Source organism: Camelus ferus, chromosome 3, assembly GCF_009834535.1.
Source record: "Camelus ferus isolate YT-003-E chromosome 3, BCGSAC_Cfer_1.0, whole genome shotgun sequence".
Taxonomy (NCBI): Eukaryota; Metazoa; Chordata; class Mammalia; order Artiodactyla; family Camelidae; genus Camelus; species Camelus ferus.
Genome location: NC_045698.1, coordinates 36547185 through 36574870, shown reverse-complemented (window position 1 = coordinate 36574870; position 27686 = coordinate 36547185). Strand labels below are relative to the sequence as shown.

Sequence of the window (27686 nt, the reverse complement as noted above, 5' to 3'; positions counted from 1 at the left end):
GCCCCTTAACAGGCACTCCCCATTCCCCCTTCACCTCAGGCTGTGTAACCGCTAATCCTAATCCGCTTTCTGTCTTTGTGGACTTGCCTATTCTAGATATTTCACCCAAATGAAGTCATACAATGTGTGACCTTTGTGTCTGGCTATTTTCACTTATCATAATGTTTTTAAGGTACATCCATTAACATGTATTGGTACTTCATTGCTTTACGGCTGTATAATATTGTACTTTATGGATATGCCACATCTTATCTATCCCTTCTTCAGTTGATGGACATTTGGGCTATTTAGACTTTTTGGATATTGTGAATAGTGCTGCTATGGACATACATGTACAAGTTTTTGTTTGAACATCTGTTTTCAATTATTTTGTGTATATACCTAGGAGTAGAATTGCTGAGTCACATGATACTTCTATGCTTACTTTCTGAGGAACCTCCAAACTGTTTTCTGTAGCAGCTGCACTCTTCTATAGCCTTACCAGCAATGCCTTCTAATTTCTCTATACTCTCACCAACACTTTGTTAATTTCTATTTTTTAAATTATAGCCATTCTAATCATGGTGAAGTGTTATCTTATTGTGCTTCTGATTTGAATTCCCCTAATGATTAACAATGTTAAGCATTTTTTTTTCAGTGCTTATGGACCATTTGTATATTCAGTCTTCTTTGGGGCAATGTCTATTCAAGTCATTTGCCCATTGTTTAATTGAGTTTTTGTTCTTTTGTTGTTGAATTATAAGAGTTCTATTCCAGATACTGCGTCCTTATCAGATACATGATTTACAAATGTTTTTTTCCCATTCTGTGGATTGTCTTTTAACTTTCTTGACAGTATCCACTGATACTTCTATGTGGCTTCCACAGAGCTGACCCTATGTGAAATCTGAAGTAGTGTCATTAGTCAGACTTCTGGCGCCTTCATTTCTCTTATGCTATACTCTCCAAGGGCCAAAAAAAAAAAAAAAAAAAAAGCTTTCTGATAGATTCATTCACACTGGCGTTTAAATGACTGATAAGACTTAATAACTTATCTTCCTACCAAAAGTATCAGCACCTCGGTAGGTAAAAGGAACAAAGGAATTCATAAAATTTCAAGCACAAACAAGGACAGTGGATTGGGAGCATGGAATGCCTTTCTAATTCTCCAGAGATCATACTAACGAACATCACCAATTCTACTTAAAATAAAGATTCTAGTCCTGAGTATAATGTTTTACAAAAGTCGGTGATGCCCTCTGTGAAACTTTCTACAAAGCCTCTGGGGCCTTTTCTGGGCAGACACCATGCCAAGCTCATTAGTAATTAAATCTCAACATGTTCTACTCTTAAACAGCCTGTCATTCAGATGCTTTTGGGGAAAAAAGGACCATTTTCTTAAAACTTACCTGTAGGACTCCTAAGATCACCCCAGTGCTCTTGTCTGTATATTAGCCCTATATGTCTTCAAAGCATCATGAACTCCACTGAACATAATTGCATGTCCTTACTCAGTATTCCTGAATCAGGTTGTCCTGGGTTTGAAATGAAACCATGGTCTCTTAGCCTTCCACACCTGCAGGGGCACCCATTTGGGTCTTTTCTGCCATTCCCTGGACATGATTCTTTATTTTAGCATCATGGATGCTGATGACAGCTCTAACGATTCTGCTTGAAGACAGAACCTAAATTACCCTAATCAGCCCGCCCTGAGGCTGGCAGGTATGCAGTGCTGTCACAGCGCGTTGGTGATATACAATCTGCCATGAATAGAGCTCTTTTTCAGCTGCTCTGGCAGGGCCACCTGCCGTCTGTGCCCCACTTCCTGCCAGGAAGCTCTGTGACCTTCAGCAGCCAAAGCCGAGTGATTAGAAAACTGGTAGCATTTGTGCCAGGAGCTCAGTCCCTGTGGGTTTTGTTTGCAGCAACAGAAAATCAGGAAGCTCCAGAAGAGAATTGCAAAGAAGTGTTCTTATTATCCAAAGACACAGGGAAGAGATTCTGCCTATAAGAAGGTAGTGAAAAAAACCTCGTGGTGAATTTTTCTTTTCCCAGACCTGCATGAGTAGGATTTGGCCAATTAGTTTCTCAAAATAAATAAACACTTTTGAGCTGTTTACCCATTTAAGTAGTAAAAGAGGTGACAAAAGCATCTAATGAGAAATCTAAAAGTTAAAAACAAGACCACATTAGCAATGAATAATTGGAAATTGAAAAATTTTAAATATCATTAAATGGTTTTAAAATACTATTAAAAAATAGAATGATAGGGATAAATCTTACGAAGTGTAAGACCTGTGCAATAAAAACTGCAAAACATTGCTGAGAGAAATTAAGATCAAAAGAAATGGAAAGATGTATCATATTCACGCATCAGATGACTCAATAATGTTAAGATGTCAATTCTCCCTAAAATGATCTACAGATTCAACATAATTCTAATCAGAATTCTAGTAGACTTGTTACAGAAATTGATAAGTTGATTCTAAAATTCATGTAAATGCAAAGGACCTAGAACAAACAAACCAACTTTGAAAAAGAACAAAGTTGGAAGACTAATGCTAAATGATTTCGAGATTTACAAGGCTACAGTATGAAGATATTGCAGCAACAGTGTAAAGATAAACCAATTGGACAGAATAAAGAATACAGGAATAGACCCATTCACATATGGACAACTGACTTTTAACAAAGATACAAAGACAATTCAGTGGAGAAAGGGCAGTTCTTTCAACAAAAAAGTGCTGGATTAATTAGATAGCCACATGAAAAAATACGAACTTTGATCCACATTTTGCACAATATACAAAAAAAGTTAATTCAAATGGATCATAGAATTAAAGGTAAAACCTCCACAAGTACAAAACTTCTAGAGGAAAACACAGGAAAAATATTTGTGACCTTGGGTTAGGCAAAGATTTCTTAGATATGACATCAAAGATATGGTCAATAAAAGAAAACACCGATAACTTAAACTTCATAAAAATTAAAACTTGTACTCTTTAAAGAAACAAAAGAAGATGAACAGACAAACCACAAACTGGAAGGAAATATTTAAAATCATATATCTAATAAAGGATTTGTATCAAAAACATAAAGAACTCTCAAACTCAATAATATAAAAATATACAACACAATTTCAAAAATGCACAGAAGACTTGAATAGATGGTAAAGTCCACAATGTTGAAAAAGACAAGTGTCATAGTCACATCAAGAAAAAACACACCCATATTCAGCCCTTTAGTGTAGTACCATTGTCTAGAAGAGCTGCAGCAGGAAGAGTAACAACAAGCAGCTCTGACTTTGGGAGACTTTCCACCCCATCCATTGTTTCACCTAAAGGCCCTCAATATTTCCAGAGAAGATACAAAGATAGCATTAAGCACATGGAAAGCGCTCAACATTATTAGTCATTAGGAAAGTGCAAATTAAAGCCACAGTGAGCTATCACGCCACATCTATAAGAACAGCTGAAATTAATTAGACTGCCATACCAGATATTGATGAGGATGTAGAAGAACTGAAACTTTCATACCCTACTGGTCATAATATAATTAGGTATAACCACTTTAGGCAATAGTTTGGCAGGTTCTTTAAGAGCTTGCACACCCACGAGAGAGAGATACTTGCACACCCATGTTCATAGCAGCACTGTTCATACTAGCCAAAAGGTAGAAGCAACCCAAATATCCGTGGGTAGGTGAACAGATAAACAAAGTGTGGTATATACATACAATGGAGTATTTAGCCTTAAAAAGGAAAGAAAATTCTGTCACATACTAAAAGATGAATGAAACTTGAGGACGTAATGCTACGTGAAATAAGCCAGTCACAAAAAGATAAATACTATGTGATTTCACTAATATGAAGTATCTAAAGTAGTCAAATTCATAGAAACAGAAAATAGAATGATGGTTACGAAGAGCTGTGGGGAGGGGAAAGGGAGTTGTTGCTTAATGGATATACAGTGTCAGATTGGCAAGATGAAAAATTCTGGAGAAATGTTTTACATCAATGTGAATATACTTAATGCTGCTGAACTGTACACTTAAAAATGGTTAAGGTGGTAGATTTCATGTTGTATATTTTTACCACGGTAAGAAAAATGCAAAAAAAAGTTAAACATATACTTACTATATGATAAGGTATTTATGATAAATGAGAGCACATGTCCATACAGACTTGTATATAGATGTTCATAGTAGCCTTATTTGTATTAGCCAGAAACCAGGAACAACCCAAATGTCCATGAACAGATGGATGGATAAACAAATTGTTGTATAAATATAATGGTTTATTTCTGGATTCTCAGTTCTGTTCCATTGATTTTTAAGTCTGTCCTTATGCCAGTACCACAACGTCTTGATTACTGTAGCCTTGAAGTAAATTGTAAAGTTGGGAAATGTGAGTCCTCCAACTTTGCTCTTCTTTTTCAAGATTGCTACCTATTCTGGTATTGCTTTCAATCTATGTTTCAATATTATCACCAAAGATAGAAATCCAGTAGTCTTTCCCAGAAACTTCTCTAAATAAACATGTCCTTTCACATTTGATCACTTTACTAATACAACCATTTTCTTTTTACTTTGTCGCTAACTCTTGGTTAATCCCTTTCATGGACTTAAAGAACTTCTCTAAATTGACTTTCAGCTTTCTTGTTTGACATTATCTCAGGTACTTTCATATTTCATTAAAAACCTAACCTTTCACCGTTAGTTCTTTTCGGGTTTCCCTTGGAATCTGCCGTAATAGGTCAGAAGAGATGTTAGTGTGTGGTTCTGAAGCCTACTACGAGCATTTCTCCTTCATTGCTGTGTTGCTTTGATTTGAGACCTTTGAAGATGAGGATAATGTGGGAAGAGCTATAGCAAATCCAGCTCAGATTGTTTCATGTTATTAAAGAGCATCCTGAGAATGCCACACTTCTGTGTGCTGATCCTGGCCTTGCACAGGATTGCTTTGTCTTCCCAAAGAAGCTTCTTGACAATTTGGGATCTTGAAAGTCATTGGGCTGCAAAGGGGAATGATGAGATGAGAAGACCTGGACCTTTGGAGACACTGTATTAATAAAGCCTTGACCTTTCCTCATCCATGAGGCCACAGTGTGGGCAGAGATCCCAAGACACAGCAGGGTACCGGATCAGGAGGCTGGAGCAGTGGAGAGGCAGGCCCAGAGGGGAGGGCTGAAGGGAGCTGCAAGGACAGAAAATTAGCTCTTGTGAAGCAAGTCTCCTCCCCTGCCTCTGCTATGTTGGATTTCAACCCAAGCCACAAGGCAATTATACAGAAATGGGAGGGCTTGTTGCTGGCTGGAGGTCACCCAAAATAGAAGATTCAAGGATACTAATATGAAGGAGCGATGATGAAGTCCAAAATATTTAAAAAGAGGGCCATTATCGTCAGTGTCAGAAAAGAACACACCCACACTAGGCCGTTAGTACCATTGTCTGGAACAGCTGCAGCGGGAACAGTAACAACAGGCAGCTCTGACTTTGGGAGTGTTTCCACCCCACTTACTGTTTCACCTAAAGAGTCTCAACTTTCCCAGCCAGAACTGCTGTTATCCTTACGCTCAGCCTTCGAGGGGGAACTGCAGCTTGGGGCCATGGCTGACAGCTCCACTTGGGGAAGGCTTACTCAGAGCCCTCTGGGGTTTCTTTCCCTGAAGCTGTTTGCCTACCAGACTTCTGTGGTTCCCCCACAACCCCATCTGCTGACTCTGCTTTCACTTAGGGGGCATGTCGTCTCTACACTGGGCCAGTTGGCCCTGAGTAAAACTCAGAAGCTCTTTTAAGTCAGTGCCTGTCCTGCTGCCCCATTGCTTCCCCCTTTTGAGGGCCTCAATTTCCTCAGTGAAGAGGTTGCCTAAGTCAGTTGTGAAGTTCTTTGCACATGATATGTCCCATGACATTCAGAACGTATATGGCTAGGCATCTAGTGCCACCTACCACCTGGGTACTCCACAAGGCTTGAGTGTAAATCACACTCTGAGCTTCTGACCAGGCCCGACTGTCCTTCAAAACATATTTATCCTATGTTCAATTCCTTCAGGGTCTTACTCAGACCATTCCAGTTAGTATCTATGTTTTCTTCATCCTGTGGAGCCTGTCAATGGGTTATCCAGACAAGAAGCAAATCAGGATATTAAAAAATACTGCATTTTTGAGAGTTATGTCTTTGAGAGCCGTGTACCTACATGATGATCACAGTGCTTCACTGAGTGGATAGCGATAATTTTCAAATACTCAGAAAAAGCCAGATGGATTTTAGTTGGGTATTTGTTATGGACTTTCAGAATACTGAACCTCAGTTATGACTTCTCAAACAGGGAAATTTTAACATGCACTAAGAATGCCAACCATACAAATATGCTCAAGACACAGAAAAGAGGTTGGAGTGGACTTGCCATTAGTGAAGTGCAATGTCCTGCAATACTAGGTGCACTTCCAGCTCGCAGATTGAAATGGAATATGGTCCCTAGTCATGCCACTTCCAAGAAATACCAGGTTTAAGAAATAAGCAGCAAACGTAAGCTGAGAAGGGAATGAGGGTGAGGGATGAGGGAGGGAAAGCATATAATGCTCTTTACCTTTGTATTTTCATGCAAAAAAAGAACCTGCTAGTCCTCATTTCATTAATCTAATTAAATATTTCTGAGAACTGTCTAAACACCAGACTCTTTTCTAAGCACCAGGGATATGGCAGCAAAAAAACATGAAAATCCCTTCCCTCATTGATCAAATATTCTAACTGGGGGAAGTAGAAAATAAACACAACACATAAATAAAATATATAGTATGGTGGAAGTACTATGGAGGAAATACAGCAGGAACAAGGGATAGGGAGTGTTGAGGACATTGCCATTCTAAGTAGGGTTGTCAGAGTAGGCCTGCACGAGAAGGTGACAGTTAAGTAAATCCCCAGGAGAGGTGATGAAGTGAGTTGTGTGGACATTTGAGATAAAGTATCCAGGCAGTGAAAACAGCAAGTGCAAAGGCCCTGAGGCAGAAGCATGACTACATTCAAGGATCAAAAAGGAGAGCAGTGTGGCTAGGTCAGGACATCAGGAATCAAGGGGGAGCCTGTCATAGATGAGGACATAAAAATTATGAAGAACAAGTTTATGCAAAAAATAAAGTTTAAAAGCTTTTGAAAGTGCTTTCTTTCTACAGATGAAAAAGGGGGCCTCTGAGGGTTTTCCTCCTGAGTGGAGGAATGGCATGATCTGACTTACATGGAACAGAATCACTCTGGCTGCAAGGCTGAGAATTGACTGAAGGGGGCAGGAGCAGAAAGACTAATGGCGAGGCTGTTACAATACGACAGTTCAGAGGATGATAGGGACTTAGAGCAGGCTTAAGGCAATGAAGGTGGCCAGAAGTGTTTAGACGTGGAGCTGACCTTCATTAGCATCAGCAGGTAGATTAGGCAGGAGAGAGAGAGAGAAAAAGAGGGAGAGAAAGAAGGAGAAAGAGTGTAAGTCAAGGATGGCTCCAAAGTCTGTAGTATACGCAGCTGAGGTGGGGAAACCTTTGGTAGGAGCAGGTTTGGAAAGGGAGAAGATCAGAAGCTCAGTTTTGGACTCTAAATCTGAAACATCTTTTAAACTTCCAAGTGGAAAATTTCAGTTGACAATTATATATGCCACTGCTTGCAAGGAATGAAAAAACTGTTAAAAATAGTCTTATGATGAGAGACTATATGTCAAAATTAGAGGTTGAATCAGATGTTTAAAAAAATATATATTTCTCGATTTCTCCCTCAGTCACTTACTCACTCATTCATTCATTTATTCACTTAACATCCATGTGGCCCAATCTCTTCAATAGAGTCACTTTCAAACAAGCACAGGTTAGCAACCAAAACTAAGCTTAAGAATGAACCAGTCTGTACTTTTGATTAGAGAGGAGCTCCCAGAAGATCCATGCAGCACCCGCCACACACCCAACAACTTCTCTCTCTTACTCCTAGGGAGGGGAACACACACCTGAAAAATGAATTCCATCTCTCATACAGAGATTTCCTGGTGAACAAAATTCCCCACTTTATTATATGGTATAGTGATAAAGAGAGATGGTGAACCAATATTTACAAGTCGCTCGGAACTGCTGTGGAGATGTGCAGTGACCTAAGCTCTAAAACAGAGCTTCTCAACACTGGCTACACATTAACATCACCTGGAGATATTTTTTTTTTAAAGTACAGATGTCCATACTCAGCCTAGGTTTAATTGATCCAGTAGTTTTCGGAAACGCCTCCAGGTAGTTCTAATATGCAGCTGGGGTTAAGAATGAGTGTTCTAACCAAAAACTCTAACCTAGTCTGTTAGGATGAGGAAATGGAGTAATTTTAAATTGAGATTGAAGAAATAGTGAACTAGATGAAGTGAGTAGTAGAAAGGTGGAATGAGGAAGTATTCCAGGCAGGAAGAATAACCATGAAAGACATGCTAACACAAGAAGCCCTGACTAATACAAGAAGCCAAGATCAGCCACCATGACCATTTCAGCTATTCTTTAGGATGGAGTTTTATGCCCAAAAGGAGAACATTTTCTTCCTGATTTTCCACAAAGCCAAAGGAAATGATCTAAAGAAAATGCATCGTCAAATAGAGCTGGCATCACCGTGGGAATGATTGGGTATGTAGATAACAAAAAGAAGAGGTCTTTTCACTTCCCTGGTAGGTGCAGATTCTGTTCGCAGTTTTTGCACATGAAACTACTGTGTTTGGGACTAATTTATCCATACCTTAGGTGCCTTCAGAAAGAGTACTAATGAATACCATTTCACCTGAAATTCATGAGTTTTCAGAGACAAAGCTAAGATCCTCTGAGGACAGGCTACTGGAACTACCACATCAAAATGTGTTCGTCCTGAACAGTTATCCAAATTGGCGAGAACAAAGATAGAAAATGTCATGTAAACAAAAAAATACAGGATTTGACCCTCATGTTACTGAAAACCTACAAGAAAGAATGGCTTTATTGCACTTTTTCTCATCTTCCGAGGAGCAAGGATCATATCTCAGCAATCATTTTAACATTCCCAGCCTCAGAACAATGCTTTGTCCACAGTATAATCATGTCTGGGGCCCAGTCTTATTGGTGCTCACATCTTTTCCCCCTAGTTCTAAGCGTTTTGTTTGTTTGTTTGTTTTTGTATCTTCAGCTTTTCTCCTTGTCTTCCAATTGTTATTGGTTTGGGAGAAATAATGGAGTAGGGGCCAAACAGATTTTGTTTCTAAGCATAAAGACTTTATGGTCTTTCCAAAGGATTTTTTTATATTCTCCTCTTTTGCTGATGGCAAACATGATGCTTGCCAGGAAATATTTGTCTTCTCATATGCCTATGGTAGTCATGATGGAAAGAGAAATTAGCATGACCTTAAATCCTTGCACCATATTGTATCTTTACTTCAAGTACACGTGGTATTGGGGGACAGGCGGGAAGAAGAGGGAAATTGTTAAAATAACGTGAACTTGGGGTAAACTTTCCAATGTAAACATCTTTTGAGTTTTTTTACACTCTGAAATAAATTATTTGAAATAAATCACTCTGTTATAATAAGTTATTGCTTGACTAGGACAAAGAGAAGAGATTTATTTTCAGATTGAAGCAGAAATTTGGGGCCATAAACAAACCTTAGAAATATTCAATGTTCTTCAGAACACTGCTGATGCCACCTCTTTGAATTAATGTAGTCAATACAATGTACATATTGAATTCATATAGTCAATGTATTTTAAAGAAGCTCACCTTTTTATATACTCATATGTAAGCATTAACTTCTGATCAGTTGCCTTGGGGTAGGAAGGGGATATTGATGGAGTTACTTTCACAGGAAAATATTTGCAAAGTAACTTTGCTTTGGAAGTAGCAGAAAGAGAAATAGTCATTTTCTTATATTTTTTAAGTATTTGGATACCTATTATAAAACAGATACCATGCTAGAGATTAAAAATAATAAATAAGACATGATTCCTGCCCTTGAATAGCTCTTACATAAGCTGGATCTTAGAGGAAGAGTAGGAGCTAGCCAGAAGGAAGGGTGTTCCAGCTGGTAGATACATCATTTTCCTCTTTTTACTTTTTTTTTTGAAATGTTATTTTCAATGGCACAGAAATGTGAAGAGCTCTAGAAAGTTCCAAGAGTGAAGAGCTCTTCAGAATAATTGGAGCAGATTCCAATAGGAAGAGAAGATAATTGAGTCTTAGATGATGAATGCAGAGGTGAAGAGATGATAATTGAGTCTTAGATGATGAATGCAGAGGTAGCAGAGTGTAGTTGTTGACAGCACAGAGTCTGGGTTGGGTTCAATCCCAGGTTCCTTCATTGACTAGCCACTTAGTATCTACTCATTTTATTTCCTCAGCTTTAAAATAGGAATGATGATAATATCTCATGGGTACTAAGAACAGTGTCTGGCTGGTTTATCAAGCTAAGGCAGCAGGAGTTTATCCTGAGATGATGAAGACCAATGCTAAAATGGTGTCAGTGACAAGGAGAGGAGAGGCCAATTGGAAGAGACGTTTCTTGGGTGTATCTGAAAAGCCTGTCAAGTGATTGGACTGGGTGAGTGAGGATGAGAACAGGAAGGAAGAGGTTAAGAATAGCAACTATGTTTCCAGCTTGAGAAACCCTAGATGGTAGAGCCTATGATCAAAATTAGAATATAGGAGGTAGAAGAGATCTCTTCTGGTCATGTTGTGTTTAAGATTCCCACAGGTAGAAGCCTCTGTTAGGCAATTAGTAATCAGAGTATGGAGTTTGGGAAATAACAAAAATAATGGATTTGATAGTTGTCAATCGTAGTTGAAGTCAAAGAGGAACTTTAAAGTAAGAATGTGTAGAGCATGTTTTCTCAAGCTTGGTGCTATTGACATTTAGGAATGGAGGACTCTTTGTGATGGTGGAAGGTGGGGGCATCCTGTACATTCTAGGATGTTTAGGAGCATCCCTGGCCTCTACCCACTTGACGCCAATGGCGCTTTCCCCCTTATCTAAGACAACCAGTAATGTCTCCAGATATTACCAAAGGCCCCCCAGGGGTGTGGGTGAGGATACCCGCTGCTGAGAACTGAGGGTAGAGAGTAATGGTGGTAGAGAGAGAAACTTGGGCAAATTAAACACACTCTGAGCCTCAGTTTCTAAATACATCAGTTGCAAATAATTATAGCAATAGCACAGATATTGTTGTGAGCAGCATTCTGAAGCAGTCAAGTGCTGAGCAAATAGTACTTATCATGATTAGCCAAAGCTTAAAAATCTATACATAAAATAGGTAAAATGATGGGATTTTTGAGACCCCTTCTCATAATGGAAGTGTCTTTGGTCATTACAAAAGATATTCATCCATCTTCACTAGTTTCAGCAGTCACTCCTCACATCACAGGCAAACACTTGATTTCACATGGCAAAGCAGAGGGCCAAAAATCTTACTCTGTTTTTACACAAGGATCTGCCGGCTATTCAGCTGGATGAAGTATTTTAAGTCCCACTATATTCTTAGTTTCTCTGTTTTTTTTTTTTTTCTTCTGCTCCTCCTTTTTCCACCAAAAGGGAAAACTGATGCTAATGTCAAATAACATTCATGGCTGTTCATCGGTCTTGGTTGTCACAATTGCTGAAATGAGATTTGTTGGATCATATATTGTGGTGTTACTTGGAAACATTTTTAAAAAGACAAACAAAAATGATGTCCAACCCTGGGTCCTGGTTTTCAACAGTAGTAAATAATTCCCTGTATTCTCTTTTGCACTAGGCCCTTTTACCACATATACTCAAGCTATATCTCACGGGAGATACCTTAGCACCAAAAGGCATCTGTGCATTAAGGGAGCTTGCTGTAGAAAATGGTATAAATCTCTATCCAGAAACTGTTCCCCACAGCCTTTTGCCTTGGGGAGTGATCCATTAGTGACACTGAAACATTGCTCTGCTTATTTTATGTCTGTTTCTCTTCTTGGATGTATCTGAGAATTGTTGGATTTTTTTTTTTACATTTTTTTTATTGAGTTATAGTCATTTTACAATTTTGAGTCAAATTCCAGTGTAGAGCACAATTTTTCAGTTGTACATGAACATACATATATTCATTGTCACATTTTTTTTCCACTGTGAGCCACCACAAGATCTTGTATGTATTTCCCTGTGCTATACAGTATAATCTTGTTTATCTATTCTGCATATGCCTGTCAGTATCTACAAATTTTGAAATCCCAGTCTGTCCCTTCCCATTTCCCCACCCACTTGGCAACTACAAGTTTGTATTCTATATCTATGAGTCTATTCCTGTTTTGTATTTATGTTCTTTTTTTTTTTTTTTTTAAGATTCCACATATAAGTGATCTCATATGGTATTTTTCTCTCTCTTTCTGGCTTACTTCACTTAGAATGACATTCTCCAGGAACATCCATGTTGCTGCAAATGGTGTTATGTTGTCATTTTTATGGCTGAGTAATATTCCATTGTATAAATATACCACATCTTCTTTATCCAGTCATCTGTTGATGGACATTTAGGCTGTTTCCATGTCTTGGCTATTATAAATAGACTTAAACATAAGACAAGATGCAGTAAACCTCCTAGAAGAAAATATAGGCAAAACATTATCTGACATACATCTCAAAAATGTTCTCCTAGGGCAGTCTACCCAAGCAATAGAAATAAAAGCAAAAGTAAACAAATGGGACCTAATTAAATTTATAAGCTTCTGCACAGCAAAGGAAACCATAAGTAAAACAAAACAACAACCTACGGAATGGGAGAAAATTTTTGCAAACAATTAAACCGACAAAGGCTTGATCTCCAGAATATATACGCAGCTCATAAACATAATAAGAATAAAACAAACAACCCAGTCCAAAAATGGGCAGAAGACCTAAACAAGCAATTCCCCAAGGAAGAAATGCAAATGATCAATAGGCACATGAAAAAATGCTCAATATCACTAATTATCAGAGAAATGCAAATCAAAACTACGATGAGATATCACCTCACACCAGCCAGAATGGCCATCATTCAAAAGTCCACAAATGACAAATGCTGGAGAGGCTGTGGAGAAAAGGGAACCCTCCTACACTGCTGGTGGGAATGCAGTTTGGTGCAGCCACTGTGGAAAACAGTATGGAGATTCCTCAAAAGATTAGGAATAGTCTTACCATATGACCCAGTAATCCCACTCCTGGGCATATATCCAGAAGGAACCCTACTTCAAAAAGACACCTGCACCCCAATGTTCATAGCAGCAGTATTTACAATAGCCAAGACATGGAAACAGCCTAAATGTCCATCAACAGATGACTGGGTAAAGAAGATGTGGATATTTTTTGTTTTGTTTTGTTGTTTCTTCTTTTTCTCTCCCCTCTCCCCGACCAAACAATCTTGAGAAGCAAAGATTTACTGCCTGGAACCAGGAGTCACTGCTCACTCAGCCAACAAATCTTGTCTCCAGCTAAGGTTGAAGGCAGCTGACTGTAAGTGTCTCAACCTGCTGAGCCTGCAAAGGCCCCTACCTCTCACACCACCAGCCTTCCAATGGAAAATTCCTGGGCACAGAAGGGTCAGCCTACGGACAAGGAATCGGCCTGCCATGCTCTCCTGGGCACAAGGACCTTGGCGTCTGGCCAACCACTGTCGTTAAAAATGGGAGCTTTTATGTTAGTTTTTCTTAAGTTCACAATTCGGGCAGCTCTTTATTATGATGTGATTATTTTTTTTCTCCAAGGCCAAGCCTCCACCCTCACATCTTTGGTGGAATGTGTTAATAATTTGCTCTAGGGAGATGAAAGCCTCTTTGATACAAGTAGAATAAACACATGGAACACTGCTCAAAGGTCTACTTTCCACAATAGGATCCCAATTTAGGGGCTGACAGTTGAATAAAGAGAACAGACTCATTTCTGAGTCACTTTTCTCCTGCAGTGTCCCTCCTTTACCTCTGCAGCTCTTCCCTGACTCGTCCAGCTGAGGACAATGCCAGCATCCACTCTAAGACTCTCCAGACTGTTGGCAACCAACAAAGGCCATCACTAACTGTTGTGGTAAATCCCTAAACAAGTTCTGAAACCGACCATGAAGGCAATTTCCTTCTGGATGGAGTTACTTTGTGTGAGCTAAGGATCCTTCCTGGTGCTAAATTAAGACTTGCTTCATGAAACAATATATTAGAGTACGAAGAACATTATTGAGTCTAACCTCTGCATTTTGTAGAAGAGGATATTGGATGTTCAGGGAGGTTATATGACTTGTCTGAATTCACACAGGTCTTCCAGACTCCAGCATAGCTTGTCCTTAAGGTCTGTGCTATTACAGTCTCATGAAAACAAGCAAACAAACAAACAAACAAAACTACTTTTCAGAGTTTCTCTAATCCCCTTTTCCTGACCTATGGCTTTTTTGGGTGCCCCCACCCCCCCCGCCAAACTGAATACCACCACAGCAGCCCTTGGGCTCTCTAGAATCCACTCAGTGGCTTGGTCTCAGTGGTCTGGTATGCTGGGGGTGTCTCACACACAGTTCTCCAAAGCCTCCATCCCACACCCTCAAGATTCTGCTTTCTGCAGCCAAATGGATGCAGCAGAAGGTGTCCCAGTGGACGGTGAATTAATGTGCTAGCCTCTCAGGCTCCGTGCAATTCATAGGAATTCCTCTCCATTCATAGCAGTTCATTTGAACATCCTGCAGCCAGCCTGGAGAAGACTTGAAAAGGGCTGTAGATTGCATTTTTTAGTTCCCTTTGCACTTCAGGCTCTTTCAAGTTTCATTTTGATACTCATTCATTGGTGGGTTTGGGTACTTCAGAAGAGGTGGTTTGGGAGCAACTGCGGGTCTGGTGGAGAGTCCCAGTTTGGATGTCCACCGGCCAAGTTCTGGGAAATGCTATCAACTAAGCCTGACCTTGTGGAGCAAATTAACCTCCCTGTGCTCCGCTGTCACAAACTGTAAGGTGGAGATAAAACGTCCTCTAACCAATTTCACAGGAGTGATATGAACATAATTAAATGAAGATATTGAAGTAGTTCTTTAAATGGATGGGAAAGTGTCCAGTATATTTATGGTGACATATTTTTCATCTGATAATTTTATGGATTTATAAACAATGGATAAATAATCCTAATTACAGTGGTTATTTCATGAATGATAGACTCCTACTTTCTTTGTTTCTTCGTTTCTTCGTTTCTTCCTTCCTTTCTTCCTTCCTTTCTTCCTTCCTTTCTTTCCTTCTTTCCTTCCTTCCTTCCTTCCTTCCTTCCTTCCTTCCTTTCTTTCTTTCTTTCTTTCTTTCTTTCTTTCTTTCTTTCTTTCTTTCTTTCTTTCTTTCTTTCTTTCTTTCTTTCTTTCTTTCTTTCTTTCTTTCTTTCTTTGTCTGTTACAATGTGTCAATTGCTGGTATATAGCATAATGTCCCTGTCATGCATATATATACATATATTCTTTTTCATATTCTTTTTCATTTAGACTCATACTTTAAACTTCCTTTCATGCAACATGAATTCATGTGCTTTTCCTACATTATTATGATGAATTTTCTATGTAAAGCTTGGTAAGATTTTTTTTTTTTTGAGGCACCCAAATATCCACTTTGAGCCATGTAATCCAAAGGTCATGCCATCGTTTCTTTTCCAAAACTTGAAACATGACAGTAATCTTCTTTTCATCCAAATTTTGTAGCTTTGATCTTCATTATCTTAACATTTAAAATATATAGTTTTTTTTTATTATCAAAGTCATGAAACGTACTTTGGCTCAGACACCTCAGGAGACTGAGTTCATTTCTTCAATTCCTCTGTCAGATTCCTCCTTTGTAGCAATTTGTCTGAGTATCCTGAGGCCACATTCCTCAGAGACACATCCTCCTCCTCAACTCCTTTCCTCCTTATTCCTCGCCCTCCCCTCCGCACATAACAGCCCCTTCTAGAACACACAGTTCAAGGATTATTTAAGAAAAATCCCACTTAATGGCTAATAGTTTAATTCCTTGAGGCTTCATTTCCTCTTAAAGACAGCATTTAATCTGTGTTTCTAAACTGACACTCTTTCCAAAGTTGAAGTGTCCTCTGAGAAAAATTAGCAGTGCTTTTAATCCACCAGGAATTAGTGGCATCTTGCCCCTTAATACTTGGCAGTCATGACAGTTTGAAACTTCTCTCTGAAACTCCTTTCCAAAATCAGCTCCTTGGCCCTTTATGTTCAACAAAATGTTAATATTCTTGGATTCACCCCCGTACAAGTCATATCCTTGCTGCATGTCCTTTGAGAGTAAGCTTCCTTCCTCAATGACCCATCATGTGCTTCTCTTCTGGGATGACACCATGAGAACCTTGGAAACGTAGGGTGTTGGGGTGCCAAGTGGGGCGGGAAGAACAAAAATAAATCACCAACAGGACACCAAAAAGAGAGATGTGTAGCTTTCCTTAGGCCAACTGCAGAGTTTCCTTTCAAGCACTGGGTAAAACAGGCATCATTTTTGTGTGTGTGCCACCTTCACCAAAAGCTGTCTCCCCCAAGCTGCTAAGCAAAGTGGTGCCTAGTTTCTAAGTCCAGCTTGGTGAACATCAAGCTACATATTAGCTTGTGATTAATTAGTGATCTTCCACATAAACTGAGCAATCACACTGACCTCCAAGAAGGCTGTGTGAATTCATTCTTGCTTTGCAGCTTGCTTAAAAGGGACAAAGCATTCTGTAAAATGTTAACAAGGTTCAGTGCTGGGGATTTACAACTGTTTACCCAGCACTGTTGCTCCCCACTTGCTAATACGTCTTGTCTCTTGCCCAAGTCATGCCCTTGTCTCATCCTCCCTTGACCTGATACAATATGGGAATGTCAAAATGATGGCCATAATGATGGTTCTTTTGTGTTTATATCATTGCTTGTCACCCAAAGATTCTTAAATGCACAAACTCACAAAGCCAGGAGCCCAGTGACATCCATATCAGCCCTCTGTGCCTCAGGAATGTGGAACACAGGCTTATTAACTCATACAAGATGATAAGGAATGTTTTTGACATGTGGCATTGCAGGAGTTAAGTGATTAGTCTCAGACCAAAGAGAGTAAATTGTGCCAGAATTCAACCTGTTTCACAATAGTCTCTGTGGAGTTATCTCCAGAAGTCACCCCGTAAAGCACTAGATAAATCATTGTTGATACTCACTATCACCTGATAACTGACAGGGACTTTCCACTATGAGGAAATGGCAAAACAGTAAGCATTCCTTTGAGCCGTACTTTCTTCTGAATCAAATCTACTCTAGGGTTATCCTTTTGAATAAGATCAAGTGTCTTCATCCATTCAATATACATTTATTAAATGTCTGCTTTGTATAGGAACTTACATGTGGGAAAACAAAAGTACCTTCATGGAAGAAACTGCCTGTGTCACTGAAAAGAGAAAAGATTCATACGTGGAGTAATAGATCCAGGCGGTACATGATTTAATGCCAAAACAAGTTGCTCACTTCATGGATGTTACGGAGTTCCCAAGAAAGGAGAATGAATGGGAGCCAAAGAGATCTGGGAAGATTCACAGAAGAGTGGACTGAGAGCTGAGATTTAGAGAATGATTAAAACTTGCATAGTGAGCTGGAGAGCAGATAGGTGTTTTGGCCACGAAGCGCTACTGAGTGTGCCATGTCTTTCAATAGGCTAACAAAATTTACATAGCTTAGGTGGAGAAAGAAAAAAGAAACATGTACAGCTGATATCAAAAGCAAATTCCTTTGCCTTGGTAAGTGGAAAAGTTCAAAGCTGTCAGTATTTGGCTGGAAGGACTTGGGTTCACAGAAGTCAGCAGGCATTTTTCTGAATGTATTTTGGCATCTTCCTCCTCTATTTCATGTGAGAGATTTGGCCAGACCAGGTGAAGAGAGTTGGTGATATTTGCTGTTTCTTTGCTGGCTCGAATATATTTGGAATTGAATATCAAATTTGAAATGTGTCAAATATTCCCAGAGAGAAACTTTATTAAAGTACTGAAAACCTTTGCTAATAAGGAGGTGGTACCTAATGGCCCTTTTGTTTATCAGAAACTTTATACCTAGAAATGGATAAAAAAAAAAAAGATAGAGGTATAGAAAAAAAAGATAGCGGTGTAGAGATATGTTTCAGGATATTAGATAAAATTAATTCAATGCTTTACCAACTGAAATATGGGTCAAATGCCAGAAAATACTAAAATATGTTTCCTTGAATCTTGAAGCCGAGGGAAGAGAAGAGAAATGCTGAATTCTGATAGGACCACCAGGAGAGAGAACCAGACCTATGCTTAGTAGAAGCAAGAGGCCAGAGAGGAGCCTCCAGCCAATGTCCTGGGCAAGAGGAGACATGTGTTCCCTGGAACAAAGCCCCACAGCCTCAGTCACTGTGCTGAGAGTGTCAGAGGCTATGACGGGAACCCCGACTTCCCCAGGAACAGGCTAAATCATGGACTCTCGAGCACGACTATAGAGTTCCCTCTTAGGCTCTCCTCTCCCCAGGATCTCCCAGGTACTCATGGATGCCAAAAATCCCTTTTACATTATAATTATGGTTTTTTTTAAAGCACAAAATATGAGTATGTAAGTGTGTGGTCTTTCAGTGTGAATATGTTCCAGGCAAAGTATAAGCAACCCTCATGCAATGTCTGGTGTCAGAGCCTATCCTATGAAGGAGGAGGGGGTTGAGGAGGACAAGAGGATACCTGAGTATCTGAGGTGGATGAAGGAAGCCCCCAGAGAAAAGAGGAAAGCTGAGGAAGGAAAGTCCTTGTCAGAACTTCACAACTCGCCCTGGGGCAAGCAGGGGTCATGTTTACCCTCAAACCCAGGCAGGGACAAAAGTGTACCATCACACCAGGCAAAGGCAAGCAGCTCTGGCCCCTGGTGGGTAAGATATGGCTTTGCTCTTGAGTAGAGCTAACTTTTTTAAAGGAACTTCTGCTGTGAGGGACTTGCTCATCTAGGCATTACCATGAGTGACCAGACATGATTCTGCTGTATAAATGGTGTCTAAGTGGTGGCATTGGTGACTAATACAATCATTTAAAGCATTTAGCAGAGGATAGTGACTACTTTGTACAGAGTGAGAGCTCAGCAGGTGCTGGCTGGGCGTCATGGTAGTGGTGGTGACGGTGGTGGACAGGTTTGCCTTACAGTACGTTTACAAATCGCACTTTGGGAGGTGGGCTGCTGTAGTCAGAAGAGCAAGTCAGGGAGCCCTAGTCTGACTCTTCCACTAGGATCCAGAGAGAAGTAAGATACTCAGTGCTGAAATGTTTGACATAATTACATACATATACATCAGTTTGTTTTGGACCTTCTGCAGCATTTGGGGTTTGGATGTTACCTGAAATTCTATTTTAATGGGACCAATATATCACCTAGCATGTTCCCAATGAAACTATACTTCATTTCATTCCTTTCTGTCATACCCAAGACACACACACACAGCTATCCATGATACAAGGAGCAAATGAAGCAAACACCACTCAGTGGTAGTCCAGAAGTAGAGAGTGAGTGTAGGCTGTCAATCCTTTACTTTGTCTACAGCTAACCTGACCTGATCTCCTTCCTATTGCATAGTTAAGACAATTTTAACATTTAGCCCTATCTGATTTAAGGCTTCTTAGCATGTCATTGAAACAGTGCCTTGAGTGACACTTGGCTATTCTTAGACACAAATGCTCAGTCTTTCTGGCTTCCTCCTTTCCTTGCTGTTCTCATTTTCCCTCATCCTCACCTGTCTTTCCTCCCTAAGGTGGCAAATTAGAAGTAAGAGCCAGATAAGTAAGATGAGTAAGAGCTTATCTGACCTTGACGTAGAAGAGAAGAGGCAGAACCTGGTGATGGGGGTCCCCTGCTGCCCTGCTCCCTGGCACAGGCCCCTTGTCCACCTGGAGGCCCGTGGCCAGTGAACTCTCAGGATGCTCAGGACCTGGTGCTCTCTGAGGCTGGCCCAGACCCCCCTCAGTGAGCACTGCCTACTGACCCAGGGCCCCCAGAGTGTCCATTACGTCCTCCATCCAGGCCTGGCCTCTGCTGCCAGGGTCCCTCATGCCTCTACAAAGAGCCCCAGGAGACTCACAGGCTTTTCCTCACCACACAGAAACTGAGGCATAAAACCTCAGAGACTCCCCTGCTTGAACACTCTATTCTGCAGACTGGTTTAGGGAGCACCAGAAAGTTAGTTTCCTTCTGGAGTCCTAACATAGGAAAAAGAGCCTTCTCCATCCTCAGTGTTCCCTCCACCTATTCAAGTACCTCCTAGGCCATAAAGTTCCTTTTATTTGATTCTTCTCTACTGTCTGCAAATCCCATCAGCAAGATTCTCGTGCCCACCCCCTACATCCTACCACCCCTCCAGTAAAGCAGCAAATCCATGGCCTTCCTGTCCTGAAGGAGTGAATCCTTTCTCTACCCTGTGGGAAGAACCACTAGGGTTCCTAGTCTTGACTTCTTAAAGGAGAGATTTTTTTTTTCTTAAAAATTTTCTCTCAAGACAATAGCGTTATAAATAGGTCCTGTTTTGAATACCATAAGTTGAATATTATGTGGATATTTTATAATTGGAAAACTTGAATTTTTTACCCAACCCCTCCCATTTCCCCACTCCCCCATCACCACCCACATACAAAGATACCACCATTATTTGAGCATGCCTATAGCCAAAGGGAGTAAGTAATGATGTCCAAAAGCAAGAAAATTGTATGTTCATATTTTCCAACATTTTAAATGCCACATGGAAGGAAGTTAACAAGCCTTCTTAAATTAACTAATCCAGCCCCAATGGGATTTCAGAGATTATGTGGAAACTCAGTCTACATAGTCACCAAAACACCCAAGTGTTTGTTTTCTGTAACATGAAAGCCACATAGGAAATTATGCAAACCATTTGAAAAGAACATGTTCCTTCTGCAGAATGGGCCCTTTCCTTTCCAGATCTAACTTTTACTTTTAGACCCTTATTTGTGTTCCAAAATGCCTTCAGTATTAGGAGCACAATAGCCACCAAGACTTATTTTTAGAGAGAATGCCACCACCCTATATTCCAAGGTTTTTCACTCTGCTTTACCAAGAGATCTTATCTTATTACATTTAATCCATTCATGGTCTACACAAACACCTGATTCACAGCCCTTTGGCAGTTACTGATCTAGAAATAACCACAGTCCACAGACAGAATTGAATGAATCATGAATGAATCTGAGATACTTGACCCCCAGGGTAAAATTCAGTCCAGACTAGCCAACTGCTAGGGACTGAATTGTGTCCCCTGCAAAATTTCGTATGTTGAAGCCCTAACTCCCAGTGTGATTGTAATTGGAGATAGGGCTTTTAGGAGGTGATTAAGGTTAAGTGAGGTCATAAGTGCAGGGTCCTAATCCAATAGGATTGGAAGCCTTATAAGAAGATGAACAGATAGCTATTTCTCTTTCTCTCCTTCACAAGTGCCAAGGAGAGGGCCACGTGAGGACACAGAGAGAAGGCAGCCATCGGCAAGCTAGGCAGAGAGTTCTCACGAGAAACCAAACCCTGCCAGAACTTTGATCTTGGACTTTTCAGCCTTCAGAACTGTGAGAAAATAAATTTCTGTTGTGAAGCCATCCAGTCTATGGTATTTTATGGCAGCTAAACAGACTAATACACTAACCAAGATGCTGAGTAAGAAAACTTTGCTCAGCATCATCTTCAAAGATGATCCTGAACATCAAATTAGAGTTGTGTGTGTGTGTAGAGAAGACATTTTATTTCACTCTGAAGTATGCTCCTGGATTTGTAAACATGTTGACTGGAAGTAAAGTTTCAGTGGTTTCTGCATGTTTATTTTGGGTGATTGGCAGAACCGAGCACTTTCTTGAATAGAGGTGGGGAATGTGCTCTAGCTAATACCAAGTGTTGCTCACAGTTCTTTTGCAAACAATCTCTGTGAACTTTAGATAATTTGGCTTAAAAGTAAAGAATACCGTGGATTAGTCTTACAAAGGATATTGACAGTAGAGAGATTCATTCATTTATTTACAAAAGAAAGAACAATTGAAAGGGAATTCTCTCTTCCTTGCCTCTAGTTTTAAAAAATAGATGTGTATATTGTTGTACATTTAATGGAAACAAATACTTTCAGGTGCTCTACCTCTAGTAAGCCTCACAACAATCTAGAGAGATACATGTTATGCTGCCTCTGCCACTTGCTAATCATGTGACCTTGGGCAAGTTTCTCAAACTCTGTGATTCAAGTTCCACCTGTAAAATGGAGACAATATTAGTACCTATATCATACATGAGATAATATACGTCACTCCATAGAACAATATCTGGTACAGTGTAGAAGCTCAACCAATGCTAGACATGTTAGCATTATCATTACCATTATTTTTATTATAATTTTATTTTATAGATCTGACAGCTAAAACTCAGAGCAGTCAAGGATCCTGCCTACGATCACAGAACTAATAAGTGATAGATACAGAATTCAAATCTGATGTCAAAGTCCATGCTCTTAAATCATTCACCTTATCCTGTCTCTAGCCATCTAGGCTCAGGCAACATGCTCTTACGAACACAGAGCTGAAAAATACTCAGTTGACCAGAATGCTCAACTTATTCAAGGGGTGAGTCCCTGCTTATTGGAAAAGAGTTGGACCATCTACCTTTTCTTTTCAAGGGTGAGCAGCTTGGATCACTGTCTCAGAGCAGGAGTGCTGAGCCACCTTAATCTTTCTCTGTCTTGCTTACAGCCTCCCTTCTCCTCATCCCACCTCCTGGATGTTGATACATCAAAGAAACAGCAACAAAATGAAAAGACTAAATAAACATTTTTTGTTAAGTACATATAAGAGGGGATTTTTCTTTTTCATTAAATGTCTGATAACAATATCTTAGGCTTTTTGACGTTACTTTTCATATTTTGGACTAGATGAAAGTGTATGACTCATAGAAATAACCAAGGGAGGAAAAGCAAATGAGTCACCTTGTCCAGCCCATTTGGATCTTCTGGCTGCTATGCTCCTGGGAGCAGCATCCCTTAGGGCCAGCCCAGCCAGTCCTACCTGCTGCCCCTGGAGATGCCTACGAAAGGGGTTTCCTCCCAAGACAGTGAGACTCTTGAAATAGGAGTGAATCAGGAAAAGTGAGAAACATCAGGAACTCAAAGAGTTACCCTGCAACTTTTCCAAAAAAGCATTTTCTGCTATTAACTTAGAGGTTTCTTGTCCACATTTCATCACTTTTGACTCCCAAGTATATTCACTGCAGGCTAATCACTCCTTAAGTGCTATGCACACTTCAAAGAGTTGCCATCCATGTACTCTCCTCCCCATTCAAGCAAACTAGAAGTAGAGTCCCATATCTTTCCAACACATAAATCTCTGTTCCCTTGATTGCTTTTATTGCTCTATTGGAACCTGTCCAGCATGTATCCTTCTGGTACCAAAGTGTCCTGGTTAAACCCACACTTCTGGATTCAGTCTCCTGGAGCTGGAGGGAGAATTGCTTGATTTCTCAGCCCACTTTGCCTCAGGTCTTTTGAAACTTCCTCCTTTGAGTCATCTAGTGAGTGAATCACATTTAACACTTAAGCTCATTGTCTGTTGCCTTTCAACCTGAGTCTCTCTCGGTGAGCCATTTCTCTGCATTCACTCCTTAGTTTTCTCAGCTCAGACTTTTGTATCTGGGAGGTTTGAACTTGAATTCCTGCAGCCCCAATTATGTAGCTTATGGACTTTTGGCCAAGCTGATCATCCATCTGAGCCACAGTTTCCTCATCCGGGACAAGGGGATAATAATTCCCATGTCCCAGTGTTGGGCAAGGATTTAAAGCCAGGTAAGTAGATCCAGAGTGTGCTGGTCCTCTTCAGTGGGCTTCTCTCATCCCACATCATCCAATAAACTCTTTTTCTCCAGGGACAATCCCCCTGCCCCACCCCACCCCCACTCAAGGTGAATTTTTTTTAAATTTTACATTCATATTTTTTCTCACCAGAGATCTTTTTTTTCCCTCTCTGTTTTCATCAGGGTTGGTGATTCTGCTGTGTCTTTATTCCCTGATACCCAGGGCTGATTCATCTGCAAAATTGCACTGTTTATTCCCCTCATCCAAATTAATAATAAAAATTAAAACAAAGTCAGAGGGCGAGTATAGCTCAGTACTAGAGCACGTGCTTAACGTGCACAAGGTCCTGGGTTCAATTCTCAGTACCTACATTAAAAAATAAATAAATAAATAAACCTAATCCCCCCCCCACCAAATAAAAATAAATAGCCATTTGTTAAAAAGAAAAAGAAAAGAAAAGGAAAAAAATGTCAGTACTTCTATCAGTCTTTTTTACAAATCCACTTAAAACTTTTCTCCACAGAACTTATATAACCAATTTCGTGTGAACTGAAAAGGGTTAGAAAGCCTACCGTTGTGCTCTCAAGTAATTTTACCAGAAATACCAAAATACCCAGAGGTGGTTTTTAAAAATAATACTTTAATCTCTGCTCAGTTAAAAAAAATAAAACAAAAAAGATAAAGTTCTCAATATAATGTACTTTCATCCTGTAAGTGTTAATTGGCCTTAGGTATGTTTATGTTTATTTTTTTCCCACTTGTCTATGGTGTTAAGAAATATTTTCTTTGCAAATAGTTTGTTCCATTTTAAGTTTGATAATCTATTTCCTTCTTTTTAAAATGACATACAAATTTCTAACATTCAACTGTTATTTATAGGCAGAGTTCTCCAAAGGAACAAAGCAGTTATACCTGTCATTTAAAATTTACCCACCACTAACATTCTTTCAATATAGCTTTATTTTCCAAATTTCAATTGTGGGACAATTTCAAGTTCAACTAAAAGAACCACAAGGTAGCTATATTGGAATCTATCTTTTATTTAAGGTGGATTTTTTTTAAATAACTATACCAGATCTACCCTATCTTACCGCTCACCCAAATAGCCAATGATCAACAACCATGAAGTAGATTATATTCCTGTAAACTGTTCTGCTGTCAACCTAAGGACCATTCTGTTGCTGGAGGCCTGCTTTTCTGTGAAGGGTTCTTAGTCCATAAAAAGGATATTAAAAATACAAGCTTAGCAAACATTAATCCTAGGAATAAATAGAAAAGCAAAGTTTTCACCTTCAACAGAGTTTCTGATAGATTACTATCCCTATTCAGAAAATGAATTATAAGTAAATAAATGACTAGGCTAAAAATAAAATACCTCCATTCATTCATAATTGGACACTGGCCATTACTTCTATGGAGAAGAGAGTTTCAGGTTGAGTTGGCTAGCAGTTTTGACCACCATCTAAAGCATAATCCGATAATTGCAGACCCAAATCAGTCAACTGTTAACCTATTAATGACAAGACATAAAACATAGAAAAGATTAAATCATCATGCAGACCAGAGAATACAAGTGTAACCCCATTGTGGGGCCAGGAGGGTCAGTGAGTGAAGCAGGCTGGAGGGTAAACTGCAGAGCTGTCCCCTGGCTAATAGGGAAGCTGCTACTTTGTTCTGGCCATTTAATGTCAAATGGAAACACAGGCCTAGAAGATCTGTTAGATTTCTGATTTTTTGAGAGAACTCAAAGATATGGATTTTTTTTTTTTTAGTGTGAACTCTTTCCATATTCAAAATTTTAAACTAATTTGGATTTTTAAAGGATTCACTGCAGCCAAAAAGAATCACAACTAGAGGCATCATTCAGTTTTCCTGCCACTAATATGTGATATTAATTTAAATCTATGACAGACACAGCCTAGCTGCTCACCAAATCTGTTTCCTCTTCTTTCTAAGCACACAGCTAAATTATATTCCCCAGTCTCCTTTGCAGTTAGCCCAAAAGAATGTGGGTGGAAGCAACGGCCAGCACTGCCAGGCTCCATCTTCCACTCCCTCTCTCCCTCTCTTCTCTGCTAGCCAGATGCAGGGGATCCAGGAGGACCCCAGGGTACCAAAATATGGCAGAACCTCCAGATGTGAGGAGCCCAAATGACCACATGGAGGAGAGTGTCCCTCCCTAGTCCTTCCCCTCAAGGAGACTTGCACTGGACAGTGATGAGAGCAAGAAATAATAATTTTTAAAGCCCCTGAGATACTGAGTTACTTGTTAACAGTGCTTAGCTGATCTTGATGAATGTAGGTTAAGCGTTTTTACCTTTTATATGTCAGTAATGTTTGTTAGTCCAATTTGATCTTAAGCAGTGAAACATCAAAAATAACAAAATAAGTTTTTGTCATGCTGGAGTGGTCGAAAAAGAAATAATACTAAGAGTTTGTCCATTTTTTTTTAAGATTGCAAATGGGTATATGTTTTGTACACAAACTGTCTTCATTAAGAAGCTTTACTGCTAGGGAAAAAAGCCTTTCCTCCACACAAAGCTCTCTAACAGCAAAGACAGGGTGAGTTAGAGATGTCTGCATTCCACAACCATAGCCTCAGGCCCTTTTCTCCATCTGATTATCTTTCATATTTATGGTTGACCTAAAAATCCTGTCACTTTTTGAATAGCCTGAGTGGCCATGTGTTGAGTAGAAATTATAGTGCTTCCTCTCTCACCCTCCTGCATTTAGTTTTTCTGTCTCCACCTTAATAACTTTTAGCTTATAACTCCTATTTTGAACATTCACTCCAGATAGAACTACTAATGCATTAGAAAATTTTTAACCATTCCTGTTTAAAATCATTTCCTCTTTTGGAAGCTTGACTAATTTCTAAAACAGTAAGGCATGCATGCATAGCAAATAGGGGAAATACTGCAGAATGCAGTTTTGTGACCCCTCTGGTTCATTCTCAGCATGGAGAATTCCATTCTCAACAGTGGATATGCCCACTGGAACATAGTACAACAAAAGAACATAGCAAAGCAGCCTTTGTAATAATGATAGACATTTTTTAAATGACTTAATATACTGGCCATGTACATATATATCTAAATGAAATACTTCCACAATCAGAATAAAATCTGAAACTCAGTAGTGATGTAAAAGTTTGACTCAGTTTCTACTCTGGAGACTTGAGTTAGACAGTGGGCTGGAAGTGCTGGGGGAGCATTCCTGTAGTGTTTCTATCTCTGAACAGTGTATCTCTAGGAATATGACTTCACTTAATGGTTCTCTGCTCATCATACTGCCTACCTCCTAATTCAGATTATTCTCTACTTCTTCTAGGGATATGTCCCTCTCCTAAACTAGCTGGATATTATCAAAAGTGAGTTGCCTCCTCACTTTTTCAGTGTTAACTCAAAGATGGGCAGAACTAATAACCTAGACCTGGAAAGACTTAATGATAATCAAAAACATTGGCAATTATTTCGTGATTCCTAACTAGATTTTGTATACCATTCCAATGAGTAATACTCAACATGACCTTACAAGGTAGTGCTTCAAAGCAAGCACTATTATTCTCCTTTTTCTGAAGAGAAAACGGAGCCATAGAGAGGTTAAGTAACTTGCCTGAAGTTGTGTGGCTAGGGGAGGGCAGAGAGCTTGTCCTGTGCCCTCTTTTTCTTCATTGCCTTCAGCTCAAAATAATTCTCATGCCAGTGTGGCATGTTTCGAGGTGGCACGCTCTGAACCCCTTCAACCCCTGTTTTATATCCATTGTCATTGAACGATGTTGAACTTCCCAACCCATAAACATAGTGTATGTCTCCTATTCAATTAGATCTTCTTTGTTTTAACTCAGTAATGTTTTTTTCAGTGGAAGTATTGTACATTTCTGTTAAATATGTGCATA

The 27686-nt window shown here is 39.6% G+C and overlaps 1 protein-coding gene across 5 annotated transcripts in view; it reads left to right on the top strand.

The window, feature by feature from the left end:
* The window catches only part of ANKRD55 (ankyrin repeat domain 55), a 661295-nt gene that overhangs the window by 473207 nt on the left and 160402 nt on the right, over window positions 1-27686 (top strand). Inside the window, exon 1 of one of the 5 annotated variants that reach the window (XM_032472459.1) lies at window positions 23458-23779. The exons of the other annotated variants lie outside the window; for them this stretch is intronic. The gene's annotated coding sequence lies outside the window, so the exon portion shown is untranslated. Of the gene's footprint in view, window positions 1-23457; window positions 23780-27686 lie in introns of those variants that run through there. 5 annotated transcript variants of the gene reach the window in all.